The 12656-nt window shown below is 48.9% G+C and overlaps 1 protein-coding gene across 1 annotated transcript in view; it reads left to right on the plus strand.

Moving 5' to 3' along the window:
• Positions 1 to 1077: 1077 nt before the first annotated feature.
• Positions 1078 to 12656, plus strand: part of fign (fidgetin) — a 34603-nt gene continuing 23024 nt past the window's right edge. Inside the window, exon 1 of the mRNA XM_028991407.1 lies at positions 1078 to 1258. The gene's annotated coding sequence lies outside the window, so the exon portion shown is untranslated. The remainder of the gene's footprint in view (positions 1259 to 12656) is intronic.

Raw genomic sequence — 12656 nt, forward strand, 5'->3', positions numbered from 1 at the left:
TGTCCTGCCTGCTGACACAAGGACAAAAGGCACGGGCAGAACTTTCTCGCGCCGGGAGGAGACGGCGTTTTCCCCGTGACCTCCGGGGTCATCATATGGGAGCAACAGGAAGCGCCCGTCCGCGTGTTATTTTCTCATGTCCGCGTGGCCACGTCGTAAGAGGGAGAATAATTCCACCCCGTCTCCGTCTCTCTCTCTCTCAACCTGCCTCCCCCACGACCGCTTTTACTTCAACATGATGTATTTTATGTTAATGTGTGGCCCTTCTGTGGCCCTTCTGTCCGTCTCTGTCCTCCGGCTCCATCAGTACAGTCATTATTACCTTGGAGTTTGCGGGCCGTCGTTTGTTAGAGTGGCGGGAATTCTCCAAAGAGCGCAGGACCTCCCGGAAATGGCACGGGGGACGCGGAGGAGGGACCAAATCTCAGGGCCAAATCGATGCATCAGTCCAAGGCTCCAGCTCTCGCAGGGCACTGTGGGACCCGAAATCAGGCCCGTGAGGCCGTCCCAATGGAAATTACGCATGGACTTGCGAAAAAAAAAAGAAGCGATAAAGACATGATATTTGTAACAGAGATGTCGCCGTTGTCACCTTATTACACTATTATTACTTTTTTTTATTACAACGTGTGCATTAATGAAAGTGAAGTGATTGTCACAGCAGCACAGCACACGGTGCACACGTTGAAATTTGTTTTCAGCATTTAAGTGAGCCGGGGAGCAGTGTGTGGGGATGGCGCTTTGCTCAGTGGCACCTTGTCAGATCGGGATTCGAACCGGCAACCTTCTGATTACGGGGCCGCTTCCGCCACTGGCCCTATAGAGAAACAACTTCGTCCTCAAAGGTAACGACGTGTAATTTCTTTGGTGTTTTTGCATGTTTTGCACTTTATCGGTTTGCATCTTCAGTAAACTGTTAACAGGGGGGACGGAGGCGCGTCAAGATTTCACGCGTCGCAGCGACGCGCCGCGTCCCGCCGCGTCGCCCCGACGCACGCAGTTGACGGCGAAACGGCGCCGACGTGCGCGCACTTCGAATTTGGCTCCGCGGCCAGGGCGCATGCGCGGCCCCGCGGCGCGCTTGGCTCCGGCGGAGCAGCTGTTCTGGGGGGCTTCGGAAAAAAATTCCAACATGGCAGAGGCTGCGGTCGGTCCTCCCCCCGCCGACTCGGAGCGGTGTCGGGCCGCGGGCGGCCGCGCGTAAACCCCCGCAGAGCCGAGCCGAGCCCGCCGGACGTCCCCGCCGCCGCTGGCGCAGGTAAGACGCGTCGGTCCGCCGAAAGCGAGTCGTTCCGCGCGGCGCCGGGGCCTGGAAGTCGGGGTGGGTGGGAAAGTGCGCGCCGGGTGGGGTACAAGTAACTCCCACGCCCCGGGTTTAAAGCGTCCGCTCAAACAAACTTTCCTCACGGTTCCGACGCGCTTCTTTTCGCGGCTTTTTTTTTCATTTTCTCGTCAGAGAGAAGTGGGGTGCGGAATATCCCCGAATGCTGCCCCCCCCCACTATCCAGGGCTCCTTCCCTCCTCCTCCTCCTCTCCTCCTCCTCCTGCTCTCCCTCCCTCCCTCTCATGTTCTCCCGGCGCTCCTGTTGGCTTCGCCTCCCCCCCCGTAATCACACGCGTGTAGGTTCAATTTAAACGGGGAGCCGAGCGACGAAGCCGGAGCGGGAAAAAGTGGCCGCGACCAAGCGGAGGGAAACATTCGGAATTCCAGCCCGTCAGCGAGAGAAGGAAAGAAAGAAAGAAAGAAAGAAAAAATCCCACTCCGCTCTTTTTCTTTTTTCCCCCCTCATCTTCCTCCTCTTCTTCTTCTTCTTCCTCTCTCCTGTTGTTTTTTTTTTTAGGCTCGAAGACATGCTCACTAGCGGCGGCGTGTACGGTACGTTCCGTCAGATTCTTCACGGTTTCTGCCTTGCGTCGGTGTTGTTTTCGCTCAGAGGGACAATTTTGCGTGGATTACGTGACACGTGGATTGCTGTTGCCATTAATATTAATATTAATATCGCTGATATCACCGTCTCAGCCTACCTGTTTGAGTCTGATTCTGTTAACGTTGAACCAACGTTTCCTGAACGTTTCTGCAATAGCATTAATGGCATCAGTAATAAGAACTGTTATTATTATTATTATTATTATTAGCGCGGTTTAAACGCTCATTAACGCCAATCAGATTTGCTTTAGGAGCGAGATGGACCCCCCCCCCCCCCCCCCCTTCACCACAGTAGATTAAATTGTAATTGCAATCGTTTATTAATCCTCATAGTTTCTTATTAATTATCTCATTATTGAAGACCCCACCACGGAGCCTGGTAGTCACTACGTGATGATGTGCATGTGAGGAGGTAATAAGGCGCCACGGCGTTTAAGATCAGCTTGAAGAAAAAGTTGGGTGGTGGAGTTTCTGCAGCATTCCCGATTATTAAAGGTTCGTAAGGAGACCCGCGTTTTCGTGCACGTTTCGGCCTATTTTTTTTTTTTTTCAGTTTTTCAGATAGATCTGTTTTTTTTTTTTTTTATCCGGACAGGTGAACTGCTCCCACGGCGGTTCAGGCCGTGCTGCGGTGCCGTCCAACAGCGAGGGCAGTTTACGTACCAGAGGCCGCTTTTTTTGTACCGTTAATATGCGCCGGCAGGCATCACTTTTGTCCAACTGAAGTACAAAACGAGTGTCTCCGGCTGTAATCATTTTTTTTCCCATGAAGTACCAAAACCCGGTTTTGATGCAAATATCAAATTAGCATTTTGTTATTTAAAAAGACAATTAAACGGCGAGCATGTGGGGCTGGAGTGTGTTTTTCAGCCTCTTCAGAAACGACGCCGATAGGAAAGCGTACGTCGCCGCCGCGCTCATTGCGCTCGAGTGTTTTGACCACCGCACGCCGGTTTAATTTTTTTTTGTTTTTGGTGGGAAGTGGACGCCAGGCGCGTCCAGCAGAGCTGCTGTCTTCGTCCACTTCCGAACTCGGCCGCGCGTGCTGTCGAGATTTCCTGGAACGCAATGACGTTTGGACGTGGGGCCGCATGTCCGGGTCTCGTGTTGAGTCCTTGCACCACGGTGTGTGTGTGTGTGTGCTATGTGTGTGTGTGTGTGTGTGTGTGTGTGTTGAGAAGGCGATGTGTGAAACAAGTGCCAGCACCGGGGACGGACTCTTGCTTCGTTCACGTTTAACCCCCCGCGCCTCGGCTCACCAGCGTGTTGAGCGGCGCGGCGTCTCTGTTGATTCCCCTGATTGCCTGGCAGACGCTGACCCCTCCCCTTCTCGTCGCCCCCTTTTGCTTGATGCCTCACGCGTTGACGCGTCGGCGAGGCGCAGCGGCCACGCCGCCGGTGAGAGGCTTGCTGGGCAGACGCCGGGACATCATCACATTAAACTAGGGCTCACGAAATGGCACAAAATTCCTATTGTGCCATAAATTAAACCAAATGGTAATATTTTATTTGATTATATTATATATTATATATAAATATTATTATTTGAATACTATTTTGAAATAGCACTGTGTGTCCGTCGCAAAGGCACCGGAGCAGGAACTTTTTACAGATGCATCCAACATGTAACCTAACCGTATACCATATAAAAAATACGCCAGTTCTACTGAAAGTGGGCTTTCTGTCACGCCCAGTGAGGCCAGTGGGAAAAAAACGGGCATTTGTACGATGCGAGTAATTTTCTGCATTTGATGTGACATTTTTGCATTTTTCTGCATTCGGCTGTTGAGCTTACGTAAAAAATGTTGTCAAACAAACAAACAAAAAAAAAAAATTAAATAGCTTTTGCGTGCATGATAGCTTTTATCATGCAGCCCCTCCGGTGATTTTTCACCAAAGCAGGGCACCAAACAGGTTGGGACCGCCGCTGCTCTTTTCCACACGCGCTGTCGGTACGCGATCGGGCAGCTGGTACGGATTGGGCACCGACGAGTAAGCCCGGAAGTGCGCGGCTCGCGGAGACCGGCGGATTAATTACCGACAGGCTTGTTCCGTTTTTTTATTCGTCGGGTCTGCAATCACTTTTAAGACCTTTGAACTCCAGATTTAAGGATCATAGTCGTTTTTTAACCCCTTCGTGCACCGCCCGGCGCCTAAACGGTAGTCAGTTGTTCTAATCACGACGAATACGGAAAAATCCACAAAACGCGAACGTTGAACTTTATAGAACTTTTGTCCCTGCCTGCACAAAAAGTTTCAAACAGATTTGCGCAGCGACTGCAGAGAAAATCGGGGAATGAATGTCACTTCTCACTCCTTCATCAGCAATAGCGGGCATTTAAACATGGAAAAATCAGAACGGCTCAAAACGACAAGTTGAATCCATTGAAGGGCCGAGAACGTAAAAAGTTGCTCACAGAATACTATAGTTTACACAATTTTTTGTCATTCACAGAGAACAAAGTGCATTTTTTTTGTCTTTTATTGTCTGCCTTCAGGTGAATGTAGTAGTAGCCTAGTGGGTAACACACTCGCCTATGAACCAGAAGACCCAGGTTCAAACCCCACTTACTACCATCGTGTCCCTGAGCAAGACACTTAACCCTGAGTGTCTCCAGGGGGGGACTGTCCCTGTAACTACGCTCTGGATAAGGGTGTCTGATAAATGCCATAAATGTAAATGTAAAATCCAATTTGCCTAATTCCAATTCGTCAAGATGAGTAACAGCCCTCTCAGCAATTCCACACACTCTGAGGTTCAAAATGACATATGGCACGGCCAATGAAACGCCAGGGTGAAGGCGTGCCCTGCGTGCGTCACGGCAGGGGGCGTGTTATGCAAAATGGCCTCACTGCTGGACGCTTTTATGTAGGGTATTTGTCAGGTATTCTCTAGGCAATTTAATGTGTTTGTGCATGTATTTAGCAATGTTTATATGTTTTTTGCCGCGTGCGTCCGAGACCCACATGATTGACAGCGCTCTCCTCCAATCCTGCGCTGGGGACAGTTCACCAAAACTAGGCAACGCGCCGCATTTTCGCACGTGGAGGCATTTTTGCGTTTCGTCAGCGGAGATTGGAGGTGGACACCGACGCTATCTTGGATGTTTTGCAATATGGATTATGAGATACATGCTGTCTTTGAGCTACCCGATTCTGCCCACGACACGTAAGTAAGTGCTTTTGTGAACATTTGTTCATTTGTAATTGTGCATTATAAATGGTAACAATGCTGGAAAAGTAGCCTTTATTCTGGAAAATTAGTTAGCATGGATAATCTGACCTGCACATATCCACATGTTAACAAAAAAAAAAAAAAAAAAAGTGAAGTGATTGTCATTGTGATACACAGCATGCAGTGTACACAGTGAAATGTGTCCTCTGCATTTAACCATCACCGTAAGTGAGCAGTGGGCAGCCATACAGGCACCTGGGGAGCAGTGTCTGCGGATGGTGCTTTGCTCAGTGGGATCGGGATTCGCACCGGCAAACTTCTGATTACAGGGCCGCTTCCTTAACCGCTAGGCCACCACTGCCCCTATAATAAATATAAATTCTACCTAAATGCTATGCACATGCTCATGCTCAGCCATGGCTTTTTTAATGTTGTAGTAAAAAAAAAGCACATTGATCTGGCTGTAATGTCTGTATTCAATTGTAATTTTAGAAGAGCATTTTGCATAGTTTGATTCTGTCTGTTTATTCCAGGGAGGAACGCTATGATGGTGACGCCTCAGAAAAGGAGAGAGAGCACACTGGAGGGCAGCTGAACTTTCCTCAGTGCTGTAAATGTATTTGCATGTCATCACACCAGACATGAAACTGTGTCTGGATCCTGGTGCTCTAACCTAGTTTGCTGAAATAAAGTCAGATACTAGCCAATGTCTGCTGTCTACAACAAGGGTGATATTATTGGTGAGAAACTACGTCGCTTTGTTAAAAAGGCTTTTTTTTTTCTGTTCGGATTACTTGGAGAGGTTGTGGAAATACACCTATTGCCATTCCTTCATAAAACTACAATTTGTGGCCTAAATGTCCAACAAGAAGGCTTCAAATTTCGAATGTAGATTGTCAACAGTGTATTGAACCGAAAAAAAAAAAAATATATATATATATATTTTAGAATAAATCGTAATTTTTTGTATTGCTTTGTGAAACAAACAAAAAAAACTATTCAGTTTCCTACTTTTTCTTGCATTTTTGCTTGCATTAACTGCCCTGAATTGACATTTTTATGAGGATAAATAAAAAGTTCAAAAATATTGATTGGTGGGCCCAAGTGTTGTTTTTCACCATGTGCACAAGAACTGTTACATGAACAAAAATGCATTTAAATAGAAGTAGTTAATATAAGGCGGACATAGTGGTTATTGTCCCGGTGCACGAAGGGGTTAATTTATATTTAAAGGACTTATTTTTTGGAAACTCGAATGTAGGTCTTTTTAAGGATCGGCGGAAACCCTAATGGCTCGTGCTGCGAGTAGACGTGGTTTCGCACCAGCGATGCAACTTTGTCATTTTTGCCTGGCGCGGATATTTCTGCAGTTGGTCCCGAGTTTATAGAATTTATACCACGTAGCCGTACATTACATCATCTCCATCACATGGAACAGCCATCATTACGTGACATTACACAATCACTATCACATGAAGTCACACAGAACGGTCACCAAACCACATGGAACAGATCATCACTGCATGAAATCGCTGAAATCGCCGTAGCCCTTACATGAAATTACATAAAACACAGAACCAGCGCCGTTCCACGAAATGATCTGAATCAATTTATTTTCAACATTCAGTTCACTTAAATCCCAAAACAATCATTGTTTTTTGTATTTAGAATTGAGTAAAGTATTTATAAAATTGACATTTTGAAGGGATTTGTGCCAAATGAATTTTGGAGCGTCACGGGATATAAGCTGAACATTGAGTTTGGCGACTGTGTCTATTTAAGTTGTCGTAGATGTTACTAAAATTGAATAATCTATATTAATGTCAGGTGTTGTGATTGGGAAAGCTGAGCTATTTTAATGGTTGCGGTTTGCCGTACATAGCCGTCCTTAAAAAAAACATGCATACAAATATGCAGTTAGTTTTAATACCTTTAATAAGCATTCACCCCCCCCTTGATTTCATTACTCTTAATATTTCATCACACTCCTTTGAGTCGTTTTTGTACGTCTTGGTTCCACTTCAAGCAGAAAGTTGTCGTTTTTGTTGACGGTTCTTCTCCTTTTGTTGTTAAGTGGCCGTGTTCTGCAGACGCTGGTCCATTTTTTCCTTCTTTTGCTTCAGCACATGCGGATCAGGGTCGACGGGGGACTTTCTTTTAGTGTCTTTGGTGTTGTGATGTTTTTGCCGTATCGTCTTTATTTATTTGTTGTGCTGTCCGTAGGAATACGTAGCCGGCATCCGAGATCACAGAGCATCCGGGAGTTGGGTGACATTCACCTGTCCCGTCCCTCCCTGACACTCCTCTTGACCTGTGGCCGCAGAGACAGGCTCCGCCCCCTGTGAGATGTCAGCTGCCGAGGGCCCGCGCGTCTCCCCGGCGGCGGGAAACGTCTCCCCGCGGCCGACTCCGCTCCCCCGAGGCGGCGGTTCTCATCTCAGTCCAATCGCGACAATTAAAGCAGCCTTCAGACCAACTCCCAGTTACTTACGGACGAGCACCTCTGGGGGATCCGCGGGGCCGTTTCAAATTGATGAAACGCTCATGCGTACCGACGGATGCATTTGTCAGAGGCTGCGAGAGATCTTCCCCGACGCCAGCCCCGCCCGCCTCGCCGTCCCCGCTCCAGACAGAGCCGAGCTCAAACGAAATCGGTACCGGCCTGTCATCTTTAAGCAAATATGTTAAGTGTTGTCGTGCGCGCCTTTCATCTGAGAAGTGAGGAGGACCCCAGGGGAGTCGGGGCTCATGCAAATAGAACGTTCCTTCACCGTCCCCCGTCCCCCCGTCCCCTCCTTTCCTCTCGCCCTCCCGAGTCTCCCTCATGGCAGCTGGCTGTGTTCTCCCTGCGTGTTTCTCGGCGCGCTGACAATCGTCCCCGTGATCTAAGTTGCGGCGCGTTAGAAAGCGGGAAGCTGCTGTCTGTCGCCGCGGCGACCGAAAAGACGCGTTCGCCCTGCTGCAAGGAAGAAGATGAAGGGCCGCGAAATCCTTGACGTCCTCCCTCCTCCTCCCCTAACCGCCACCCACGGCTGCCCCCCCAACACACACACACACACACACACACTCCCCACCATGTCATGTAGAGACACAGACTGTCTGGCCAGTTTTTCTCCTCCCTCCCCTCCCCTCCTTTCTTCTCCTGACGGACAGCGTTATCGCCGCCACTCACCGACTCCGCGTCCGTTGTATTAGTACAACAAACTATTAGTTTGTTGTACTAATAGTTATATCATGTGACCAGGTACGATGAAGACGGGGTGAAAAGTGCATTAAAACCATTAACCATTTTCACCTGTATCACAATATAACATATTTATAAGTTACATCGCAACATGACAATTCAGGCCAAGTTTATGTCATCACCTAATCCATCGTTATTAGGAAAGGTTTTTATTCCGTATGGCGGTTTTTCGTCCGCACACGACCACCGTTTTGGGCTGTCACACCTCGACACTCGGCTCTTTGAAAACCTCTCATCTGCTCTTCATCCCGTCTCCTTCATCGCCGCGTCGTGACGTTCCACCGGCTAGCCGCCTAATCTGGGAGCATCGGATGTGGCGTTCGAGTGACGTTCGCTCAGGGGTGGACTTTCGAACCACAGGTAGTGAAGGATGGATTTAAAAAAAAAAAAAAAAAGTCTTCAGAAATGGGAGCATGTCAAGGTTCCCGCGGTGCCACCAGGCACGAGGTCGCCGCTGAGATGGTTCCTCTCTTGTCACGGCGCCCTGTGGAATTTGGAGTATATTCGCACCGCCATGAATGAGCGGACGGGTTTCTATTTTGGCTTTATTGAATCATTCCGATAATTAGTCCTTGATTCCCGTCCTTAGCGGTTCATTGTGGCCCTAAAGTACCGAACGAAAATTTCTATTGAACGTCCCACAGAATTAATTACGGCCACGTATGCAACACGAGCCGGTTTTTAAAGGGGTTTGACGGGAATGTGACGTTGCATTTGTCACTCGTCTTCACGCCTGGAGACGTGGGGGGACGGGGGGACGGGGCGGCTCGAATAGACAATCCCCAGGTCGCCCGAGTGGCTCCGAGCCGTAATGCGTTTTAATCCGGGCTGCCGGAGTATTCCGCTCGCGTCGAGCGCCGCCCCGCTCGAGTAATTACCATACCCCCAGTGGCAGGCGGAGAGACGGGCGCCGGGAAGAGGGGAGAAGAAAAAAAAAAGAAGAAGAGGCGCTGATGTCTTCATTACGCTGTTTACATTTTAATTAGACACTCCAAACTTTTTTTTTTTTTTTTTTTTTTTTTCCTAACGGCATTTGTGATCTAGATCTTTCTTCCCTTCCAAGTTCACCGGGCGCCGACTTTTTTTTATTTTTTATTTTTTTTCCCCAACCCACCCACCCTCTTCTCTCTCTCTCTCTGTCTCCTTGAAAAGCCACTTTTTATAAATTTTTTTCTATGATTTTTTTTTTTTTTTTTTTAATCCTACACCTTTTGTGAGCATTTGTGCAAGATCAAAATAATTATTTCGCCTCATTCAGGCGACGACCTCCGGTGCACGACTACCTGCTTTTGATGCACCGCTGTAGTGCGGCGCGAGCGGTAATGAATAAACGGCGCGCCGCCGCTTTGTGAATTAAGCCCGGGTGACATTGCGAGCCGCTCGCCGAATGATCTGCGACGCATCAAGAGAGTGGGAATCAAAGATGTTTTAATCTTCTGGAAATGACAGTAATTAGAATTCTTACGTCTGTTTTTCTTGTGATGCGCATATGTGTGGTGCCTGTGCGTGTGTGTGCGCGCATGTGTGTGTGTGTGTGTGTGTGTGTGGGTGGGTGGGTGGGGGATTTGAAATGTTATCTGCAGCGAGTGGTTTTGCTGACATTGTTTAGAACCTCCAGGCGTCGATAATGCAACATATTCTTGAGTAGAACGTAGTTTCTTTTATTTTTGTAGATTACTATTATTATTATTTTCTTCAGTGGCACGTTGCTGTGTAAGAATTTGTAGCCTTGAACAGACCGAGGTGTGTGTGTGTGTGTGTGTCTAGTACGTCTGTAGGTTCTGGAGGGTCAGGAAGTCTATGAAAATTAGAAATAAGATGTCCACGGAAACCGTCCCCGCGTGAGCAACAAGTTCGAAGTCTCGTTGAAATTGACCCGTTTCACGGTGAACTACTCGGCTCACGTGCCTTTTTTTTTGAGGGCCGCGGTGGCCCCGCCCTCGACGGCCCCTTTAAACTCGGGTTTGATCAGAGCGCCGAGCTGCTTGATATTTAAATCAGGGTACATCACCCTGTTTTCGCTCAGTAAGGCCTTAATGTTGTAATTACTGTCTAGGAAAAATAGTTGGACGATATTCCAGAGTAATATTTTGGCTTCGTTCTTTTCTTCCGCTCCTGGTCTGGAAGAGAATAAAAAATCCTTCAGGGGCGACGAATTGAGTCGTCCCGTTCGCCGGCTAATTGTCTCAAATTGATATTTTGATGTGCTACTAAAGATCACGTAAAAGGAGTCAGATCTTAATTAGGACGATGATCATAGGAGACGGTGCCGCTATCCGCGCCGCCGCTCCATTCATCCTCGCCGGAGCCGCCCCCCCCCACCCCACCCGCGAGCCTGACAGGCTGGCGGCGCGCCAGGGATTGACAGCGAGGGCCCGGCGTGGCGGAGGAGTGGCGAGCCGCTGTCAGGGGGCGGGCGGGGGGGGGGGGGCGAGCGCGACGGCGGTGACACCGGGACGCTAAACGGCCGGACGGAGCCGCCCAAGACACTAATGATGGCACGTGGCGTAACTATCTCGTAAGAGCAGAAAAAGTCCCGTTCCGCCGTAAAAAAAAAAACCAACCGCTAAGCAGGCAGGCGGTTAAGTTCACTTTTCACGCGTCGCTGATGAAAAATGAAATTTCCTGCCGCACTTTGAAGGCCCCAGGCACCGTATTGCGGCGCGAGCCCAGTTTTATTTGTCTTCAGACGTGCCTGTATTAATTACCACCGCTTCGCGCGCGGTGTTGAAAAGGAAAAGGCCCGGTCGTGATGGGCCTCCTCCCGCACGGGCTGTTTGTGGGTCCGGCAGTGGGGGGATTATAATGATGGGACCCTGGGGGGACCAGAGATGTGTCGGCCGTAGAGACACATCTCTCCCGCTCGCTAACCAGCCTCCTTCCTCCCTCGGCCCGTCAAAGCCGACCCCGTTTCCAGGCGCCGGCGTAGAAGCAATTTGGCTCCAAATGAGCCTGAAGGTTCGTCTTAATGAGATCGGCCGGTTTAAAAAAGAACTCCCCGCTCGTCCGCTGCCGCGTGACATTTGTTTTGCGATGCGCCATATTTCTCATTACACTGTTTTCATTGTTGGTGTTTTTTTTTTTTTTTTTTTTTTAATGGTTTAATCCCTCGGCGTTCCCACTCTTTTCTTTCTTTTTTTCGGAACGCATGAGAGGAAGTGATGACTGTGTGTGTGTGTGTGTGTGGTTACTCGACGACCCGGCGTGGAAGTGGAAGCAGCTTCGGCGAGCCCCGCTTTCCGGCCGTGGCCTATTTGACGCTCTCCTTCGGCGTCCGCGCGGAATTAGATTAATTTGTGGCGGGAAGTAAGAGAGTCGGGCTCCGCGCCGGAGCTTTATGAGGGCTGACACCTCTTTTGTGTTCATTATCGCGGAACCACCTCGGGGAGTTCTGTTGTCTTTTGCAGCCGGAGCGTTGCGGCGTGGTCCCCGTAGCGTATATGTATCTCTCTCTCGCTGTGGAGGTGAGGCGTCCGGCAAGCGGTGAAGTAGCACATTTCACTTCCCTTTTTATTTCTACGCACAGAGACGTACATTCATCCTGATTTGTGCGTGATTTTGCTGAAGGAATTCTTAAAAAAACCAAAACAACATTGTTTTCATTATTCATTCCAGAAACGGAGACTGAAAAATAATTTTTGTGTCTGATGATATTCATGTAGGGCTCAGTCAGTGCTTAATGCAAAAAGTCGCCTCACCCCTTGGGAAGATGTGGATGTTTGTCTGTGTGTGTGTATGTGTGTGTGTGAGAGAGAGAGAGAGATAAAGGAAGAGCAAGTGTGTCAGTCTGTCACTAAGCTCTAATGTGACTCCCCGGGGGCACCTGGAGGAGACCCACGCAGCACCCAGCTGCCTTCAGCTGCCGGCCGCGCGGCAACTGTGGGCCCCCGCGGAGAGCGGGGGGTGTCACAGCGTGTATGTAAACCAGTGACAGATGACTGGAGACGCGCAGACTGCAGGAGAACCGGACCGGCCTCACCTCTCTGATCCCTCCTTCTTCTCTGGCGGCTTTGAACTGAAAGAGGAAACACACACACACACACACACACACACAGATACTCAAAGCAGAAGCTCTCCAAAAGCCCCACTGGCATCTGAATACATGGATCTCTTCAAACTCGTACCTTTTCACCAGTTCCATCATTATTATTACTATTATTAATAATAATATAATATAATATAATAATAATTTTTGGTGCTGGTTTATGTTCTTGGTGCCTGCGATTACGAAGCCAATGTTTCTGGGTCAGAGGTCGCACAGGTCAGTGTTACACTCTCGGCAGCCTCGCTTCAACCATTCCCCGTCTGGA

The sequence above is a fragment of the Denticeps clupeoides genome, chromosome 9 (genome assembly GCF_900700375.1).
Source record: "Denticeps clupeoides chromosome 9, fDenClu1.1, whole genome shotgun sequence".
Taxonomy (NCBI): Eukaryota; Metazoa; Chordata; class Actinopteri; order Clupeiformes; family Denticipitidae; genus Denticeps; species Denticeps clupeoides.